General features: G+C 40.0%; 1 long non-coding RNA gene across 1 annotated transcript in view; it reads left to right on the top strand.

Moving 5' to 3' along the window:
• LOC103672993 overlaps nucleotides 1-22,238 on the top strand; it is a 324,581-nt gene that overhangs the window by 271,782 nt on the left and 30,561 nt on the right. Inside the window, exon 5 of the long non-coding RNA XR_571277.2 lies at nucleotides 9,489-9,592. This is a non-coding gene — a long non-coding RNA (uncharacterized LOC103672993). The remainder of the gene's footprint in view (nucleotides 1-9,488; nucleotides 9,593-22,238) is intronic.

Raw genomic sequence — 22,238 nt, 5'->3', positions numbered from 1 at the left:
GAAATCTTGACTATCTGGAGAGGTGAAGCCTCACTTCGGATTCTGGTCCCTTTTAGTTTGTTTTCTTTCTGTCTCCAGCATTTGCTGTCTGTTTCTTAAGGCTTTGTCCTTTGTTCTCATCTTTTGGCAGCAGGATTTCTCCCATTCTTTCTGTACTTTCTCCAGATCCAGTTGCTAAAGAACAAGGACCTTGCATCTGAGCTATAGAGAAGTTATATGCTGCTGCCCCATCGTGATTTCACTACTCTCTTTTGACCTCTGTAATTTGTGTAATTCACTTTACTCTGCGTGAGCGTGGCAACTGTTCATTCATTTATTTATTCGTCAAATATTTATGGAGTGCCTGCTTTGTACCACATCCTCTTGTACAAATAGTAAGATTTGGCTTGTACTCTTTGGCCATAAAACAAGTCTCATAAGTTACAGAGCCTGGAAAATTATTCAGAATGTATTTTCTAAAAACAACTGAATTAAATTAGAAATCAACAGCAAAAAGCTACCTAAAAAATTCTCAAATTCTTGTATTGCACAATGTATTACTAACTAATTTATGGATCAAAAAATCAATTACAAAGAAGATATTTTAAGCTGAATGATAATGAAGATATTTCAGATTAAAAGGAAACAGTTAAAGCAGCGCTCGGAGGGAAATTTATACTTTTAAGTGCTTATGTTAGAAAAGGAGAAAGGCTTAAAGTCAGTAACCCACGCTTCCACATTAAGATAACAGAAAAAAAAAGGAATTTTAACCAAAACTAAGTAGAAAAATTAAACTAATATAGATAAGAATGAAAATCAATACAGAAAATGGACAGACAATAGAGAAAAGTAACGAAAGTAAAAAATTTGTTCTTTGAAAAGATTAATAAAATTGATAAAATATAGTTAAGGCAATGAGAAAACACAAGCCACTGTTGTGTAAATGAAAGAGAGGTCATCATTACAGATCCTAGAAGTATTAAAAGGATAGTAAAGGACTGTTATGAATAATTTTATGCAAATAATCTCAAGAACATAAATGAACAGGAAATCAAAACAATACCTCAGTCTTGGAGATATTGCAAAGATATTTGACTTCATCACAAACTTGAAAGATACAGGAGTGGTGACTTCTTCTATCCCTATCTAACTGTCCCAAATGAGCTGTGAAGGCAGCAAATCTTTTTGGAGAATGTCATTGGATTCTTGAGAAATTAATTAGGTAGGAACTCCGGCCAGCTGCTATCCTAGATGTGGGCTCTATCTAGTTTGCTACAGCACTGTTTATCATAAATTGGGTGTTATCTTACCAAGCTATAAGGTTGAGTGTGCTTGTAGCACTTCCTCGACAGGGCAAGTGGGACCCATGAGACTGAGCTCTAACAGACCTAAAGGTACCGGTAAGCTGTGTGAACATAAGATGCCCATTTTAAGTACTCCCACCTTTGATGTACAACCATATCTCCTTCAACCCACTGGTAAACTTCATGGTGGGAAGAGCACCGTATGACCATTTAAATAAGAAAACAAAACATTAACCCTGATGTAAGGGTGGTGACTCTGCCCTACATGCATACTGCTGTACTTACTAACCTCAATTGTGTGTGATGATAATGATGAATTGACAATGATGACAAGTGAAAATGATGAAGAGAAATTCTCCCTCTGGGCAAAATTTTAAGTGGTACATCTTTTTGTTCACATTTCCTGGAAAGAGAGATGTCCTGTGTTATGAGTCTAAATTGATTATCAGGGGCTAATGATTGTCTGGATGGGCAGAGACTAGAAAAAAATAATACTGGAGGTTTGGCAATAAGAAGGTCTAGGGGCAGAGTAAGTGGATGGAAAATTTTGACATACCAAGGGGCAGGTGGTAGGAGTGGTCCGCCCCAGGTGCAAACGGTTTTTAGAACATAAATCAACAAAAGATTTTTTGAGGGAGGAGTATTGTAGCACTGACATTGTTTAGAATTGCCAGCACATGCTGCTAATAAAAAGAAGACAATTTATAGTTGCCTGTATTATTATTTTTAAATTCTCTGCAAACAGTGCACCCCTTTATCACCTGCACCTGGTGAGCCACTCCCATTACCCTGTCTTTGACCCAGAGTGTGACAATATTTGTGAATATTTATGAATGCTGACTAAGGATCTTCACAACTGAGGACCTTCTCAATAATCAAATGGCCAAAGGATGGACCAGATGACCCATTCCATGGAAGTCAATCAGCAGCCAATTTCTTTGGTCATTCTAGCGATTGCTCAATGAGTTCATGGAAAGTATGGCAGTAGGGGTGGAAGTTATGTATGGGATCTGGCCCCTACCTCTGAAGGGTACCCAGTGCATCAACAGCAGATACCAACACTGAGCCCTGCTATATCACCATATCTCAGTATCACTAGCCAGCCACCTGGTGGCAGAATAATGATATGGGACTCCTATTGTTGGTAGGGGCAGGAGTGTATCGTCTTTGGAATAGACAGTCTTAAATGAAATAGTCTTGCTTAAAGCAGTCTACTTATAAAAGTAGGAAAGATATAAATGAATGAATGAGTGAATGAGTGAAATTGAAGAACAGCGTAATAGAGATAAAAGTAGAAATACTTTTCTTTTAAACTGTAAAAACCACAAAAAAGATTTTAGTAATAAAATCAAAAGAACATAAAATGAAAAGACTTATGAAATAAACAAAAACTTTTGCTATTCCATTTATAGCTTACTACAGAACATCAAATATATTTGGTGTGAGAAAGGCAACAAAACAGCAGAAAAGAAGGAATTACTTGGGAATTCTACCAAAACAAAGACATATAAATAAACTTGAAAATCTTGATGAAATGTATAATTTTCTAGGTAATTGCAAATTATAAAATTGACCAAAGGAGATAGAATATCTGAAATGGGCTAATAAAAGAATAAAATGGTTTTCAGTGAAAATCACAAAAGGTAGAAAAAGTGTGGAAGACAAAGGTAAGAATAAAAAACAAGGGCAAACCATTGAAAATAGTAACAAATAAGGACAGCTGTTAACCCAACTATATCAGTAATCACTTTAAATGTCAATGGTCTAAATACATCAATTAAAAGACAGAGATTGGGGGTGCCTGGCTGGTTCAGTCAGTGGAGCATGTGAATCATCTTCTCAGGGTTGTGAGTTCAAGCCTCATTTTGGGTATAGAGATTACTTAAAAAAAAAAAACCCTTAAAAAAAGACAGATATTGTCAGAGTATATTAAAAAACATGACCTAAGTATGTATTGTCTATAATAAACTCACTTTAAATATAAAGACATGTATTTATTAAAACTAAAGTGATGGAGATATACCATGCTGACTCTAATCAAAAGAAAATAGGAGGAATTTTATTAATTTTAGACAAAGCAGACTTAAGAGCAAGGAAAATTATCAGGGATAAAGAGGAACACTATATAATGATAAAGAGGTCAATACTCCAATAAGACATAGCAATCCTTAATGTCTATGTGCCTAACAGCACAGCATCAAAATATATGAGGAAAAATTCATAGACAGGCAAGGAGAAATAGATGAATCCCCTATGACAGTTGGAGACTTTAACACTTCTCTATCAGAAATGGACAGATCCAGCAAGCAGAAAATCAGTTAAGGGCATAGTTGAACTCAACAGCACAGTCATTCAACTGCATATAATTGACACCTTTAGACTACTTCATCCAATGACAGCGGATTAAACACTCTTTTCAAGCTCATATGGAACATTCACCAAGAGAGACCACTTTTTGGGCCAAAAATACAACTTAACAAGTATAAAGAATAGAAATCATACAATGTCTGCCTTCAGACTTTATGAAATTGAGCTAGCTCAATAATAGAAATGTCGCTGAAAATTTTTAAAATATGTGGCGATTAAACAGGACAATTCTAAGTAACACATGAGTCGAAGAGGAAATCTCAGGAGAAATACAAAAATATTTTTAGCTAAATTAAAATTAAAATATAGCTCATCAAAATTTGTGGAGTAAAGTGAAAACAGTGCTTACAAGGAAATTTATTGCATTAAATGCATATATTGGAAACAAGAAAAATCCAAAATTAATAGTCTAAGATTCCACCTTAGGCAATTAGAAAAAGAAGAGCAAATTAAATCCAAAGTAAGCATAAGAAAAAATCCTAAAAATTAGAGCAGAAATTAATGAAATTAAAAACAAGAAGTCAATAGAGAGAATTAACAAAATCAAAAGTTGGTTCTTTGGAAAGATCAATAAAATCAACAAGACTTTAGCCAGCTAACCAAGAAAAAAAAGGGAGAAAACACAAATTGCTAATATCAGAAATGAAAGAGGGGATATCATTATAGATACCATGGATGTTAAAAGGATAATAAAAGAATATTATGAACAACTCTATGCCCATAAACTTAATAACCTAGATGAAATGGATCCATTCCTTGAAAGACAAAATCTGCTCACCTCCTCAAGAAGAAATAGATAATCTGAATAATTCTGTATCTATTAAAGAAATTGAATCAATAATAAATAATCTTCCAAAAGAGAAGGCACCCAGCCTAGATGAGTTCACTGGTAAACTCTATCAAACATCTAAGGAAGAAATTATAACAATTCTCTGTAATTTCTTCCAAAAGATAGAAGCTAGAGGGAGTATTTCCTAATTCATTCTATGAGGCTGGCATTACCCTCATACCAAAACCAGACAAAGACATTACAAGAAAACTGCAGATCAGTATCTCTTATGAACACAGACGCAAAAATTCTCAACAAAATATTAGCATATCAAATCCAACAATGTATAAAAATGTACATCACAATGAAGTGGAGTTTATTTCAGGTATGCAAGGTTGGTTCAACAATCAAAAATCAATTAATGTAATCCATCACATCAAAGACTAAAAGAGAAAAATCATATGATGATCACAATAGCTGCAGAAGCATTTGACAAAATCCAACACCCATTCGATGATAAAACCTCTCAGCTAATGAATCATCGAACTTTACATCAAAAACCAGGGATGTACTGTATGGTGAATAACATAATATAATAAAAAAATATTATTATAAAAAAACTCTCAGCAAAGTAGGAATAGAGGGGAACTTGTTCAGCTTAATGAGGAACATCTGCAAGCAAACAATCAAAACAAAACACTACAGCTAACATCATACTTAATGGTATGAAACTCAAAGCTTTTCTGCTAAGATCAGGAACAAGGCAAAGATGTCTCCTCCCTCCACTGCTTTTCAGCATCATACTGGAGTTCCTAGCTAGTGCAATAACACAGGAAAAGGAAATAAAAGCTATACAGATAGGGAAGGAAGCTATACACTGTCTTTGCAGATGACATTATCTTCTATATAGAAAATTCAAAAGACTCTACCAAAAAACTCCTAGGACTAACAAGTGATTATAGAAGGGTTGTAGGATATAAGGTTAATATACAAAAGTCAATCACATTCCTATATGCTAACAATGAATAAGTGGAATCTGAAATAAAAAACATATTATCGTTTATATTAGCAGCCCCCCAAACCAAATACTTAGGTATAAATCTTACCAAACTTGTACAAGATCTACTTTTACAAAACTTTTTTGAAGAAAACTACAAAACTCTGATGAAAGATACCAGAGAACTAAATAAATGAAGAGAGATTTCATATTCACGGATTGGAAGACTCAATAGTGTCAAGATGTCAGTTTTTTCCAACGTGATCTATAGATTAATGCAATCCCAGTTGAGATCTCAGCAAGTTATTTTATGGATATTGACAAACTGATCCTAAAGTTTATGTGGAGAGGAAGAAGACCCAGCATAGCCAACCAAATATTAAAGGAGAAGAACAAAGAAGATTAGTATTTCCTGACTTTAAAACTTAATATAAAGCTACAGTGATCAAGACAGTGTGGTATTGGTGAAAGAACAGAAAAATAGATCAATGGAACAGAATAAAGAGACCAGAATAGGTCCACATATATGTAGTCAACTGATCTTTGATGAAGGAGTGAAGGCAATGCAGTGGACCAGTAGTGCTGGACGTCCACACGCAGTAAAAGTGAATGTAGGTACAGACCTTATACGTTTCAAACAAGAGTTAACTCAGAATGGATCATAGCGCTAAATGTAAAACACAAAACTATAAAACTCCTAGAAGGTCATATTGGAGAAAAATCTATGTAGCTTTGGGTATGGCAGTGACCTTTTAGATAAACGACCAAGGGAATGATCTGTGAAGAAATAATTAAAAAGCTAGACTTTGTTGAAATTAAAAATGTGTGCTCTGATAAAGATGGTGTCAACAGAAAGAGAAGACAAGCCACAGGCTAGGAGAAAATATTTGCAAAAGACACATCTGATAACAGATTGTTATCCAAAGTATATAAAGAACTCTTAAAATCCAGCAATGAGAAAATGAACAACTCAATTAAAAAATGAGCCAAAGAACTGAACAAACTATACCAAAGAAGACGTACAGATGGCAAATAAGCATATGAAAATATGTTCCGTATCATATGTCATTAGGGAATTGGGAATTAAAATAATAAGGGGGTGCCTGGGTGGCTCAGTCAGTTAAGCGTCTGTCTTCGGCTCAGGTCATTATCCCGGGGTCCTAAGATTGAGCCCCACATCAGGCTCCCTGCTCATCGGGAAGCCTGCTTCTCCCTCTCCCTCTGCCTGCCATTTCCCCTGCTTGTGCTCACTCTCTCTCTCTTTCTCTCAAATAAATAAATAAAATCTTTAAAAAAATAACTAAAAATAGTAACAAGATAACTTCATACCTATTAGAATGTCCAAAATCCAAAACACAGACAACACCAAATGCTGATGAGAATGAGGAGAAATGGGAACTCTCATTTATTGCTGGTGGGAATGCAAAGTGCTGTGGCCACTTCGGAAGACAGTTTGTCCATTTCTTACGAAACTAAACATACTCTTATGGTGGGATCCAGCAGTTGTGCTCCTTGTTATTTACCCCAATGAACTGAAAACTTATGTTCACACAAAAAACTGCACATGGGTGTTTACAGCAGCTTTTTTCATAATTGTCAAAATCTTGGAAGCAACCAGGATGTCCTTCAGTAGGTGAATGGACAGACTGTGGTACACCCAGACACAAGAATATTATTCAGTGCTAAAAAAGAAAGAAGCCAGTCTGCAAAGTTTATGTGCTGTATGGTTCCAACTATATGATATTCTTGAAAAGGCAAAATTAAAGAGACAATAAAAAGATCCATGGTTGCCAGGGACTGGGGGGGGGGGCGAAGTGGGGGAAGGATGAATAGATGAAGCACAGAGGATTTTTAGGGCAGTGAACATATTCTGTGTAATATCATAATGCTGGATACATGACATTATACATTTGTTCAAACCCATAGAATGTACAACATCAAGAGTGAATCCTCATGTAAACTATGGATTTTGAGTGGTAATAATGTGTCAGTGTAGGTTCATGAATTACAACAAATGTACCAAAGCGGTATGGGTTATCAAGAGTTGGAGAGGCTGTGCACGTATTAAGATAGGAGCTATATGGGAAATCTCCATACCTTCCACTCAATTTTTCTGTGAACATAAAACTGCTCTAAAAAAAGTTTATTAGAAGTGGAAAAAGGGACAAAAATAATATATGATAAAATTATAGACCAATTTCTAGAGAGGAGCAAAGATAATTAACTAAAGGAATTTTTTTTTTAAAGATTTTATTTATTCATTTGACAGAGAGAGAGACAGCCAGCGAGAGAGGGAACACAAGCAGGGGGAGTGGGAGAGGAAGAAGCAGCCTCCCAGCAGAGGAGCCCGAGGTGGGGCTTGATCCCAGAACGCCGGGATCACGCCCTGAGCTGAAGGCAGACGCTTAACGACTGAGCCACCCAGACGCCCCTAAAGGAATTTTTTTTAATAAAATGGCTGGATATAAGATATTTGTAGTATTCTACACCAGCAGGTAGGAAATGTAACAGCAAAAGCAATAAAACTACAAAATCTCAGGAATAAATCTATCAAGAAATGCGTAAAACCTATGTAAAGAATACTTTAAAACCTTATTCAAGAACACAAAAGAAGACCTCAATAAATGAGTATGGAAATTATGTTTCTGAATAAGGAGGTTTAACACTGTAAAGCTGTCACATCAGTTGCAAATTAATAAATTCACATTTTTATGAACTTTGAAAAGTGACTCTCAAACATACCAGATTTTAAAAAATGAATGAGGAAGAACAAGGTAACTTGACTTCTCCAATATCACCTTATTCTGTAAAGCTATAGTAATTAAAGTAAAATACCATTAGCTCCTATATAAAGAGAACAATTGAACAGAATAGAACATCTCCAAATAGATGAAGAAATTAATTAGAATTTAGTTTATAATAAAAATGGTATTTTTAACCAAAGAAGAAAGAATGAGATGGTGTTGGAACAATTTAGAAAAATAAATATAGATATCCGCTTCACACTATAATAATTCCAAATGAATTAAAAACTTCAACTTGAGAAAACAAAATTGCAAGAGTATTAAAGGGAAAGATGGAGGAATATTTCACTGGGGTAAGGTCTTCCTAAGCAACACACAAAACCTAGAATCCACGAAGGAAAAAATATTGCTTTTTCTCCCATAAAAATATAAAGTTTTCCTCAAAGACACCATTTAAAAAGTTAAATTCAAACACAAATAATAGAGTGAGATAAAAATATTTGTCAAGCATGTAATTAACAATTAGTATCCACAAAATAAAAACATACCTTACAAATACGAAGAAAGACGAACAATCCAATTGAAAATGGGGAAAGAATGTGAATAGGTTATTAACAGCAGAAAAGAACAAATGGTCCACAAACATAAAAGGATAGTGAGCCTTGCTTTTTATGAAGGAAATGCAAATAAAAACAGCACTGTGATGTCATTTTTTACTCAGTGGATTGGAAAAAAATTGTAACTTGGTAATATCCAGCATCAGCAAGTGTATGGGGGAAGTAAATGCCATCAGACAGTCCTGGTAGAAATGTAAATTGATACCTTTCAGGCAGTATCCGTCTACATTAATGGATCTTTGACCCAACAAGGATTCTATGTTGAAGAAATATTTGTGTCCGCAGAGACATTAGGAAAAAATCCTCTGTATCACTTTGATAAAAAATTAAATACAATTTAAATATCCATCGGTAGAAACATGGTTGGATAAATTATAATATATCAGTATTATGTGCACCTGTTAAAAAGACAAACACGTTCAGTCAAAACAAGTATTATTGAATAACACATACATTGTGAATCCATTAAAAAGGCAAACGAACACCAAAATCTATATGGTTACATGGCCCTGTGTTTATGCCAATGTACAGAGAAAGGACTAGAAATTTACAGACCAAATTGTTGACTTTGGATCGTCTTTTGAGAAGGGAGTTGGAATATTGGAGAAGAGGGTTGTTTTTATAGGTATCTGGGTCCTTTAATTCAAAAGATTTCCGGCTGTCATAGCTTTTGGCTAAATAATCAATAAAATAACCTCCTTGTTTCTCTAGGATGCTCTCCTGGATTTATCTCCAAGCTCCATTAGCAGATGCTACAGGCAAGTGGGATCTGAAAGGACATGCAGCATTTGCAATTGTCTCTCCATCATGGACAGGTTAGCTTTGGGAATTGTTGGGGCTTGGTTTATTGTTTCATATATTCATTATCCTTTCAGTCCGTAAATAGTATCCTGATGAAGCTAGACTCTTGGAGAGTTAACATTTATTTAGCAGAGCTAGCCCCAGTTTCAAACTCTGGATTAAAATCTGGGCTGGGCTGGTTCACTGATCACTCCAGGGGAAAAAATACCCTGCAGTCACTTGTGTCATAATCATGGCCTCAATTGAGTAATGAATTGGCCAGTCCTATGTCGTAATCAAACTCTGAATTTGTGTCATGTTGAATCACCTTTCTTCCCCTGGTTGAATCGTGCTTCTGCTTGACCCTTCAGCGTGGAGGAGGGATCGCTGCCCATTTCTTACCTGCCTTGCATTTCTCCTCCTCTCCCCACCGACTATGCAGGGGGCCCAGTGGCAGGGATGACGGGGGACTTGGCGGGTTCTTACTGACCGTTGCTGTCAGAAGCTGACTTTGCCATCTCTGGACCTTGCAAGTTCTTCTGTGGGCTCCTCAGAGGCTCCCCTCCAGGGCCACTGCAAGTTCAACTCCTTTTGAAGTGGGCAGGGTCCCTTCTTTGGTCACTCTGCAGCCTCACCGATCACTCGGCTTCCACATTCTTCCACTTTCTCGTGACCACTGGCAGAACCTTATTTAGACAGGGCAGGGCTCCATTTTTAATGACACTGGGACAGCATTCTTCTGTGGATTTCACACATTTGGGGGGCTGTCACTGCACTGGCTTGCAGTTATAACTCTGCTGTACTGGCTGTTAGTCAGCGTCTCGCTTTTTCAGTCTCACGACTTGGAAGAACACCCGTCAGGCTCTCTAGATGCTCCCTTTGGAGCCTGTCTCACTACGACTAGGATAAGGGACAGGTACTCCTCTCTCTCCCTCCCCTGGTGGCAGGAGGGCTGAGCAGTGGGAGCCACCGTCAGAAGTGGACCCCAGGAAATCCTCTTCTCCAAAGCCCCACTTTAGGCACTTTCAAGGGATGGATCCCAAAGCCCAGTGAGTCAGACCCTCATGGAGGCCTTGTCTCTGCCCTTTTAAGTCCGCATTATGGATGAACATACCCACAGTTGAGAAATCAGTTCTTAATATTTTCTTGAAGTGTTTACATCTTGGTCTGCACCTTCTGCTGGGATTTCCTTTCTGTCTCATCTTGGTGCCTCAGTAGAAAATTTCAAATTAACATCCCGTTTCCATTTGTTTGCTTGTCTATTGTAGCAAACAATTATTGAGCACCTTTGGTATGCCAGCTATAGCTACAGTGATGAATCATTTGAGAGCTTTAATTCCTATGAACAAGAGAGCAAAAAAATGAGTAGTTTTATCTCCAGTCTGTGTTTAGCGACCCAGTTCAGAAACGCCATCCGCTCTCCTTACCCGCACTGGTGCTTTGTCTCGTTTTCTTGGAGCAGAAGCTCCTGTACCACAAAATGTATTTGGGTTAGTCTTGATCAAAACATTTACTCCTGGACAAAGAAAGAAATGAAGAACCAGCATCTTCTTCGTAGCACGCACCGAGCTTGGGGCTCGTGAATAAAACTGATAGTAACTGAGTTTTGGAGCGACATATACGTGTTTTCAATCCTGGTTTAACTATCGTGCAGGGGTCTTCATCTTTCCAAGTTTTATCAGTCGTGTGGTGTGACGGTTAATTTTATTTATCAATCTGACTAGGCCATAGCGAGCCTCGACATTTGGTCAGATATTACTCTGAGTGTGTCTGTGAGGGCATTTTTGCATGAGATTAACATTTGAATTGATAGACTGAGTAAAGCAGATTGCCCTCCCTTCCACATGTTAATAATAATGGCAACATCAGCCGCTGCCCACTCTGCACTGGTCACCGGTCGGTCACCGTGACAGACACAGAGTGAGGAACGAGGAACGCAGTAAGCCCCCTTCCCTTGTGAGTTTACATTCAGGTGGTAGGGTGAGGGGGACAGAGAAAACAAAACACCATCAACATCGGGAGAGCAAATAACTGAATAGAAAACTAACAAACTGCAGATGTGCCAGGAAGGAAATAAAAAGGTGATGAGAGAGAATAATGGGGTGTGGAGGGGACTTAAATGGTGGTAAGGAAGGACACAAAGGGGAGGTGACATTTAACCTGAAACTGTGAGGATGCGCAGCGGCCATCCACTCACAGGGTGAGGAGGAAAATTCCGGATAGAAGAACAGAGTCCCTGAAGCAGAAAGGAATTGGCCCATTCAGGCAACTGAGAGAAAACCAGGGAGTGCGGGATGGAGTAGGGAGAGAGTGCCATTAGGTGAGGTGACAGAGAAATGGGGAGGAGTCAAGCCATGCAGGGCCATGGAAACCATAGTACAGAGTTTGGATTTTATTCTAGGTGTAAAGGGAAACCAAAGCATATCTTAGGATGGAGAGTAACATGAGCCAAATTCCATTTTAAGAAGATCTAGCTTTCTTGCTGCGACAGAGAGAATGGGTTAGAGGGGGACCAGAGTGGAAGCAGGTAGAGAAGGTTGCATTGGTCTTGCTTGAACAAGCAAGATTTGATGGTGGTTCCAGTTGCGATGTGGTGATGGAAATGTGGAGAAAGTAGCAAATTTATGTTATAACTCAGAGATAGAATTAATAGGATTCGCTAAGGGATTAGAGGTGAGCTAAGGAAGCTGGGACAGAGGAAGGATCGTCTTGATTTCCAGGTTTAGTAAATAAGTGGCTGATAATGCCATTGTCTCCAGGGAGTGATTCTGAGGACATAGTAGGTGGGCAGGATTAGGGAGGGAATAGGAGTTCTGTGTTGGGTGTCTTAAGTCTGATATTTCTGTAGAGTGTAAATAAGACTATTAAATACGTTAGCCCAAGCCAGTAGTTCTCAAACTTCAGGGAGCATTAGAGACACCTGCAGGGCTTGATAAAACAGATTGCTGGGCCCACCCCCAGAGTTTCTGGTTAAGAAGGTTTGGGTGGGGCCTGTGAATTTGCATTTCTAACAAGTTCCCAGGTGATGCTGATGCTGCTGGTCCAGGGTTCCTACTTGAAGAATCACTGGTCTAGACAGAGGATAATTCTAGGAGTCTGGAAGTCATCGGCATGAAGATAACATGTAAATCCATGGGACTAGATGAGATTGCCTAATGAGGCTGAGCGGAGAAACAAGAGAAGGAGGCCCTGGATTACATTTTGAGAGGGATTAGTGAAGAAAGACCCAATAAAGGCAGGATCAGAGAAGAAGGAAAACGAAGAAAGCATGGAATTTCAGAAGCCAGAGGGTTTGAAGGTTTCAGGTCCAGACTGACTGAACATAACAAATACCATTGAGAAACAGAATAAGAACGGGGCAGTGAAGCGCCCATCAATTTACCAATATTAGTACTTCTGTGAAGGGCAAGTACTTTACAAACAGTATCTCTCTGAATCCTTCACAAACCCCACCAAAGGAGTACAGTTAGCTGAATTTTATAGTTAAGGGAAGCGAGGCTCAGAGATGATACCTAGTTTGTTAGGGCAGCAAAGGGTCTAACGCCCACGTTTCTTCTGCTAGCATCCTGGGAAATGCGATGCTCGCTGCATCCTCTGCTCACAGCTAGAATCTACAAGGCAGGACAAGCTTTGGCAAAAGCTTGAAGGAGGCATGCTGCTCACTCCTCCCCAAGGCACTCCCTACCTTCTGGCTGCTCCCAGACAACTGCGACAGCGCGCTCACCTGCTGTCCTGGTTGACTCCCTGCGCTCCATACTCGAGACCCACCTGCACCTCGTTCCTTGGCAATAGCATAAACCTGTCTTATTACCAAATGATAATGGATAAAAGTGGGTGCTAATTGGAGCTGTGCAGTAAAGGCTTCACGATCACCTTTCTCAAAGGGCGGAAAGCCCTGATTTGCAGCGCTTGGTGATTTCCAGGCATCACTGGCTGATTTCAGGCTATTGGTGTGACGAGACCATTTGATTGGGAAGAGATGCACAGAGTTGGCCCTCTCAGGCCCTGGGAGCTGGATCCAGCACACTGCTGGAATGAGTCAACATGCTGATTTTCATGTCACATATTTCCATTCTCACACAGCCTTCTGGAGACAATGTCTTAACCGCAAGTTGTGGGAACTCCAGGCCATCTGCCCGGCCATGGGGGGAGATGTTCGGAACAGGGAGGCCAGTGTGCAGTTTCTACCCGTAACTCGAAGGCAGTCACCTGCTTCCTCAATGTCCAATCTAGCCCCGGAGCAGAGGGAATGTCAGTTTAAAAACTGGCATCCGTATCCCTCTTTGGTTTCCAGGGTTCAAAAATGTTCTTTTATGAGGATTACAGGCTTGTTCTTCTTTGGTGTCAGCAGGCGTTTATGATGGCTGTAGCAGGAATGAGAATTTGGGTCTGGAATAAGCCTTGCTGTTTCTTGCCAGGCTGCAAAGGTTTATGGGGGAGACCAGACATATGTCTTGCTCACGCCCATGTGCTACTCTGTATCCGGAATCAGAGGAGGCCACATCCTCGCAGAGGCAGGAATGGCAGCCGAGGGCTCAGTCCCAAGGCACAAGGGAATTTTAACTTCCTCACGTAACTTCCATTTGCTCTTACTCTTTTATTCCTAAAAGCGCAGGTCACAGAAGTAGTCCCTGGGGAGTTAGGTGATGTGAGATTATGGTGGATAGTGTTGTAATGTTACCTCACACCACTTAAGGGGAGGGAATCCAGTCGGTGGGGAGTGGGGACAAGTGGGAGGAAGCACGGGCCTTAATGGAAAGAAGAGAGGAGCAGCAAGAGCTGGAACTTGGCACGACTGATGTGGAAGGGGGAGAACAGGGCTGTGAGGTGGGCTGAAAGAGGTGTTTCTTTGCAATCTGATTTTATGACCGTGTGTTTTGCAAGTGGATACAGTTAGCTCAGGGATAAATTCTTCTAGGCTCAAGGTCGTTTCTCCGAATTGGTGGATAGAGAAGCCTGAGAGTTACACTTCACTGCCTTTTAGGGAGCTGATCACATGGTCAGGTTTTACCCCTAAAGGAAGCTGGAAGGACTATGGTACTGGCCAAAAGGCTTCTAGAAAGCACTTAACCATAGGCTATGGTTGATTTTACACCAGCTACGCCAATTCTGATTTCTGAGACCAGTTGTTTCATTGTGCATAAATTACACAGACGTAAACATCCATGGGCTGCCAGGGGTGCTCATAGGATGATACTTGAAAGTCACATACTCTCATCCAGTGCTCTGGGTGCACATTTGCTCACACATGCATGCATGCAAATGTGTCAAAATAACACTAATATTTATAATAATACTTTGCAATTCTACACTGCCTTTCATCTGTAGATCTCAGGGTTCTCTGCAAGCATTCATTAATTCTCCCAACACTCCTCTGAGGGAGGTAAATATTATTATCCTCCTCTGTACAGATGAAGTAATTGAGGCAGATAAGTGATTTGCCTCAGGCCAGTTAGGGAGTGTGGGTGGAGGGCTGAGATTAAGAGCTCAGAGTTCCTAGAGATGTCCATTAGGGAAGAAGCCCAGCGGTCAAAACACAGAGGGCACCGTGGGCTGTTGGAGGGGGTCACTTTGTCCCGTGAAAACCATCACTATGGTAGTGAAAGTTGCTTATTAAACATCGACTATGTATTGGTGCTTTACATATGTTATTTCCTGTCCTCATATTAAAACTAGAATTATCCCCATGGCACAGATGAGGAACTGAAATTTACAGCGGTGAAGTATCTTGTCCAAGATCACATAGCTAATAAGTGCCTGGGCTGGAATTCAGACCTAGATCTGTTTGCCTCCCAAGCCCGGGTTCTGTCCCCGCAGCGCATACCTCATGTTCATTTGAAAATTGCAGGGAGGCACCTTTCTACCTTTCTAAGTCTGTTCCTTTAGACTTCGAGCCTTTATTTGTCCTGCCTACCACCAATTTCTTTGCATTTGATTAAGTTTTGAGACTAATGCTTATAGCGTGTCTGATCTGGACAGACAAGTTCTAAGCGCAGGAAAGGAGAGCCTCTGAGGTAAGAGGTTTACATAAGTCAGAAGAAAAAGCATTATTTATAATTACTTTTTGCTTTATTTTGTGTTATTTCTGGTGACTGTGTCAGTTTGGCATCTCTTGACAGAATAAGAAAATAGCCACAAATCGGGGGGAGAAAGAGGAAGTTGGGGGGCAGGGATATGAATCCTCTAGGGAGAGCCAGATCTCCAACTGCACTGTCAGGAGAAGAGTCAATGAAAAAGCCAAAAAGCCAAAGGTCTTAGACACGTGAGATGAACGAAGTTTCACTCTGGTCTTGGGTCTGCTCAGTCAGGCTGCTCTCAGGAGCTCGGCCGATTCCCAGACTTTCAGAACTCAGCCTGCAATCAGAATGGACTGTCTTAGGTGCCGGGGCAGCCGTGCCATCTGTGGAGTTGCCCAGGACTTGCTGGAAAGACCTGGGAGCACGCAGAACTACCGAGGCGGCAAGGCGCTCAGGAAATTGTGCAGTTCAGAGACGTACCCCAAGGTGCCTGCTCGTCAGCGAGCCTGACCCGGGCAACTTGGACAAAACTCAGAAGGACCAGCCTGGGGCCACCATTGCCTAGTCGGGGGAGAGGGATGGGACGGGGGTGGGGGTGGGGATGGGGAGAGGATGCTCCCAAGATCCAACCAACTAGACAGAATCTGCCCCCTTTGGAATTAGACTCTGAGAAGTCAGCTTTGTAGTGTGATACACGTCGTAAGCAAGAGAAGGAAAATCGAGCTGGAGTCACAACTCATTTGAAACTGTATTTTTCTTGGAGAAGTGAGAACTAGCTTATAAAAGTCAGTGATTATACAGGAATCTGAACCCAGCTGACCTGTCTGTTCTGTTTGAATTCTTTTATAATTAGTTTAGTAGTGATCTCAGTGTCCCTTCCCAGCCGTCCTCTCTCCTCACACAGTCTATACCCAGTTTCTACCACGCTGTTGTATGTGCTTAAAAGCAAGACTTTAAAGAAATTACTAATTCTGTTTGATTCAGAATCCGCTTACCTGTCACGTGTGTGCCTGTTTGTACACACACCCAGCATGCACACCTGAGATATATACGCAGGGCTAGAAGCACAGGGACCAAGAGAGAACATGTGCCATATGTGTGGAATAGGATGGCCAGTCATCCTGGCTTGCTGGGGAACGAGAAGTTTCCTGGGGTGTGGGACTTTCAGTACTAGAGCCAAGAGAGCACAGGGTAAACTGGAACGAGTTGGTCACCCTCGTTCGCGAGGATGTTCAACTGAAGGTGAGCCAACCCACATTTTTAAGGCATCGGATTTTTGAAATGCACTAAACTGTAACAGGCACTTCCCAAAATATAAACGCCAGCCCACCTTCCACTGCCGCATGGTGTAAATTAGCACCTACACAATTTACAAGTAGCTATAAATATTAGAAAGCCTTTAACAGAGTCCAACATTAATTTTTGTCTATCTTGAAGTCAGAGAATAAGGATTCTCCTGGTGGTCCCCCCTCCCCCCGCCAGCCCATAGGAGCGAGTGAAACAGAAAAAAAAAAAAAATACCTGCGGTGTATTCTGTACTGCCATATAAACACTTTTGAAAAGTGTTAAGTGGAGGGCAGGGCTGGTAATGGGACTGTAATGGTAATGGGCTGAACGGAAGAGCCCCCACCTGCTTTGAATGAATGCAGGAGCTCTGGGAAGCGGAGGGTCCAGTGGGGAGCAGCCGGACTGGGCGATGTGCTTCCATACCCGTGCTTAACCACATAATCATTAAACTGCAGAAACCTCTCCTTGTAATCCTCTCCTATAGGACAGCGGGGAGTGTTAGCATATTTGAACTGCTTCACATTCCTTCTTGCCTACTTTTGAGAACATACTACATTTTAAAACTTGTTGGTTTCTTTCATGTTTTATTTGACCCTATGTAATTGCATTCCTGAAGGAATAACAGGCTCCCCTGGTGATTTACACCCTGTATTAAATGTCAGTTTTGAAGAGACACAGTTAACTGTTTGGTTTAACCTCTTGCCTTCCCTCTCTCTATTAGCTCAAAACCGAATTTGAGCTCCAGCCCTTAGAACTCTGAGGGAAGGATACAAAGATAAAAAAGAAGTGGAAGCAGCAGCAACGTTGAAGGGAGCTTCTGAGCTCTAGCCGCTTTTCCCCTGTGTAGCCAGTCACCAGCGCCGAATAGAAAAACATCCCTTTTCCTGGTGGTTCGTGCTGTTCGCTTCTGCCCCAGCACAGTTGTGAGGACGGTGAATCAGAACCACATCCTGGACGAGCTGGCATTCTGTTTCATATTGCCACCCACTGCTACAGCCCTGGGGACACCAACAATGGCCATAAACTATGGTCCTCCCTCAACCCTGCAGTACCCAGTGAGCCGCGTGTTTGAGGAAACTTTGGAAGAAGAAATCTGTATTAGTAATTATCTAATTTCATTTTACTTTATTTTATTTACCTACTTCGCTTCTGTGATGTTATTATTGGTTAAAATGTTTCATTTGCCCTTGTAGATTCACTTAAAGTATATTTAACAACTGCTCAGTCACCTGTTGTGAGCTAACTATTGGGAAAATCTTTAAATACAGCCGGGTGCGGCGGCATATTCCCTTATGTTTCTGTGCATGTGTGTGCTTAAAATCTAGAAGTAAATATATCCTGTGTTATAACTTTACAGGTGTAACTCAAGTATCATTATTACTTTCAGAAGTCCAAATAAAAAATATGGGCCAAAGGGATTTTATGTTAGAAAGAGTTATCTATGCAGAGCACAAAGTAAATTCGTCCTCTGCTCTGCTCTTCCTACTCCTCTGGCTTTTCTGCAGTGACCACACTCTGTTGGGCTTGATTGAAATGACTACAACCAGAGGGCCCGGGTGGCTCAGTTGGGCATCTGACTTCAGCTCAGGTCACGATCTCGGGGTCCTGGGATAGAGCCCCGCTTCAGGCTCCCAGCTCAGTGAGGAGTCTGCTTCTCCCTCTCTGCCTCTCCTCCTTGCTCGTGCTCTCTCTCTCAAATTAATAAATAATATCTTTTTTAAAAAAAAGAAATGACTACAACAATACTAGGAAGAGAAGAAGTAGGAAGTAATGATCATAAGGACAATCAGACTCAATTCTCTGGGATATGAAAATGTAGCCTACTGTCATCATATCAGCACCTGAGACTTAATCCCTGACTCCCGCTCTGAGGCCACTTACATGCCATTAGCTAAGCCATTTGACCTGGAACTCTTTGTCTATTGGGAAAAATCCAGGCTGCCTTCTGGGATGAGATAGTTTGTTTGACTCTTTGTGCATGTATTTATCTCAGTCTTATCCCCCAAGTTCTTTATGGTGGTTTACAAAATAGATAAAATAAAATAATGAAGAAATCAGGATGAAGGGGGAAAGAGGTAGGACAAGCAAGACAATCCGAGTAATGAGTGTTCATGAAAGACATTAGTCAGCTGTAGAGTAAAACACAATCATCCATCACCACCGCTACTGGAACTGAGAGTCACTGCAAAAATAGGATAGTTAAAAGACACAAGTGCTAAATGACATTACTGTCAGAAACCGTTGAGAATGGCCAAGTGTGTCTTGTGTCTCATTAAAAGTGATGCATATTTTCTAGTTACTCAGTTCTGCCCAGATGGGCCTTATCTCCCAAAAATGATGAAAGAAAAAAGCTGAAGTTCATATTCCATTCCAAAATGTATCTCTCCAATAGACAGCCTTTTAAAAAAAAAGATTTGTATTTATTTATTTGAAAGAGAGTGAGAGAGAGAGAGCACACATAAGGAGGGGGAGGGGCAGAGGGACAGAGGGGCAGAGGGGAGGGAAAAGCAGACTCCCTGCTGAGCAGGAGCCTGATGCGGGGCTCATTCTCAGGACCCTGAGATCATGACCTGAGACTAATCCAAGAGTCGGGTGCTTCACCCACTGAGTCACGCAAGTGCCCCTCCAATAGACAGCCTTTACACTTGATTATCATTGATAGTTTCCCTTAGTGCATTATTATTATTAATATAATTATTGTTTGTATCATTAGTCTTTTTTTTTAAAAAGATTTTATTTTTTAACTAATCTCTACACCCAACATAGGACTGAAACCTGCAACCCTGAGATCAAGAGTCATGTGCTCCATCAACTGAGCCGGTCAGGCGCCCCTGTTTTTATCATTATTCTTATTGTCATAATTCTGATGAGTATCTTGTTACATTTGTAATGCTAAGAAGTCTCTGGACCAAATATAGGATGATAACCATAGTTTATGAAGCTGTAGAAAGAACCTAGGACAATGATTTCAGTGTCTTTTTATTTGAATTACATCAGCATAGAAAAAGACCACAATAGAGTCTTCCTTGTTATTGTGCACATTAACAAAGAATTCTTGCCAGAACAAGACACATTGTGTTTGATGACACTCAAATTTTCATCAGCAAAAAAAATCCAGTCATGACCATTTTATGAATGTGTGCTCTAGGAAGCAATTGCTGGAAACTTCAGGGAACCCGTATCCATCAGCAGTTGGTGGACCTTTCTTTGAAACCCTTTGACCTCAAAACAACATCCTAAATTAGCATCATGCACGACCAACCACCAGGTGTCAATGTGGGAAATGACCCAAGTGGCTGAGATTGCACACTGTGGAGGTGTTGAGATCTGGGCTCGAATCTCATCTCCTCCACTTCCGTGTTGTAGCCTTGGTTGTCTTATAGTAAAAATGGGGCTAGAGGAGTAATTAAAGCTCATAAAGTTGATGCAGGGATTAAATGAGATAATATATATTAAGGATTAACATAGTGTGTGTGTGTGTGTGTGTGTGTATGTGTGTGTATAGAATGAGCACTGAAAAAATATCAATTATTGATTCTATTTATAAACACTAGCTTTTTAAAAAGATTTTTATTTATTTATTTATTTGAAAGAGAGCACAAGCAGCGGGGAGGGGCAGTAGGAGAGGGAGAAGCAGACTCCGCGCTGAGCAGGGAGCCGGTCACCGGGCTCCACGCAGGACCCTGAGATCATGACCTGAGCGGAAGGCAGATGCTTAACCGCCTGAGCCACCCGGCGCCCCTAAAAACTATCTTTCTATCTGTGTTAGAAGTTTTTGTACTTTTTGAGGAAGCCTTTGTACCTCACTTAATGATTGATTTCATGATGTTGTAGGGCTACTCTTCGATGCCAGTGTTTCAGTCCCTCTGACCCCTGGCCCTGGAATCTGAGGCAGAAATAAAAGCACATATTAAGTACCCAGGCAAATTTGATATTGACAGCGTACCCACTCCTTTGTAAGGTAGACACTCGTTATTTCCTTTCGGAAACTCCAGGTTGTCAGATACTGGATTTTCTTAGAGTGGTTTTCACAGGGCAGGGTTAGCAGTTCATCATCATTATTACTGTTTGCAAAGAGTCTTTATTTTTATTGTCTGCTAGAATTCTTAATTTTTATTGTTTGCAAAATTTTTCATTATGTTTATACTAATCCTTTTTATATAATCATATACATAAAACGTATCTTATTTTATATAAGGATATATGTTATAAAAGTAATTAAATTGCAGAAAATGCAGGTAGCCAGAATATTTTTTTGCATAACTTCACATCAAGAAACATATTGACGACTATCCTTTTTAGTCTTTTGTCTATGCAAATACACATATGCACACGTGTGTATATATATATTTTTAAATGTATATTCCACATGTTTTAGAATCTGATTTCCCCCTTATCTCTATATCTTGCACATATTTCTATGTCATATTAAATACTTCCCTACAATATAATTTAAGTTTCTAGATAGAATTCCATTATAGGTCTATATCATAATCTATTTAATAATTTCCCATTATCAGACAACTTTTTGCAATTATTTCTAAAAACTACCTTGTCACAAGTACAATTACCTAACTGATGTTTTTTTTTTCCTACTAGACTTGTGACTTTAAGCTTTTCTGACTATAACTCTCAGTAAGTACATGGTATTCTGATTCAACACTTATCTGTGCATATATGCTTGTGCAAACACATGCAAGTAAAAAAATGTCATGAAACAGAACTCACTTTCTGGTAATTTGTATCCTATTCTTTTCTGTATCATTTTAAGGAAATTCTGGTCACAACCCACTACATTTATTTCAGGACTCACAGATGAGTTTTTACCCTCCACTTAAAAAGGGAAGAGGGGCTGTGCTTGGCACACAGTAGGCATTAATACGTTTGTACTGAATGAACAGCCTCATAGCTACATCTTTGTATCCATTCACACTAACTGCTTTGGCAGTGTATCAGGGTTCTCCAGAGACACAGAACCAATAGGAGATATATATATATACAGTTGACACTTGAACAATATGGGGTTTAGGGGCACTGACCCCCATATAGTCAAAAATCTGTACGTAACTTTTAACTCCCCCAGAACTTAACTATACATAGCCTACTGTTGACCGAAAGACTTCCTTAATAGCATAACAATTAACACGTATTTTGTATGCTTTATGTTTTATATACTTATAAAATAAGCCAGAGAAAAGGAAGTATTATTAAGAAAATCATAAAGGAGGGAAATATGCTTACAGTACTGTACTGTATGTATAGAAAACAATTCTCGTGTGAGTGGACCTGAGCAGTTCAAACCATGTTGTTCGAGGGTCAACTGGATGCCTCCTGTTGGTTATGTAAATATCTCTTACTGGTTTTATATATATACATA

Source organism: Ursus maritimus, unplaced genomic scaffold, assembly GCF_017311325.1.
Source record: "Ursus maritimus isolate PB19 unplaced genomic scaffold, ASM1731132v1 scaffold_25, whole genome shotgun sequence".
Lineage (NCBI taxonomy): Eukaryota > Metazoa > Chordata > Mammalia > Carnivora > Ursidae > Ursus > Ursus maritimus.
Note: the sequence above shows the minus strand (reverse complement) of the source record. Positions and strands in the feature narration are given on the sequence as shown.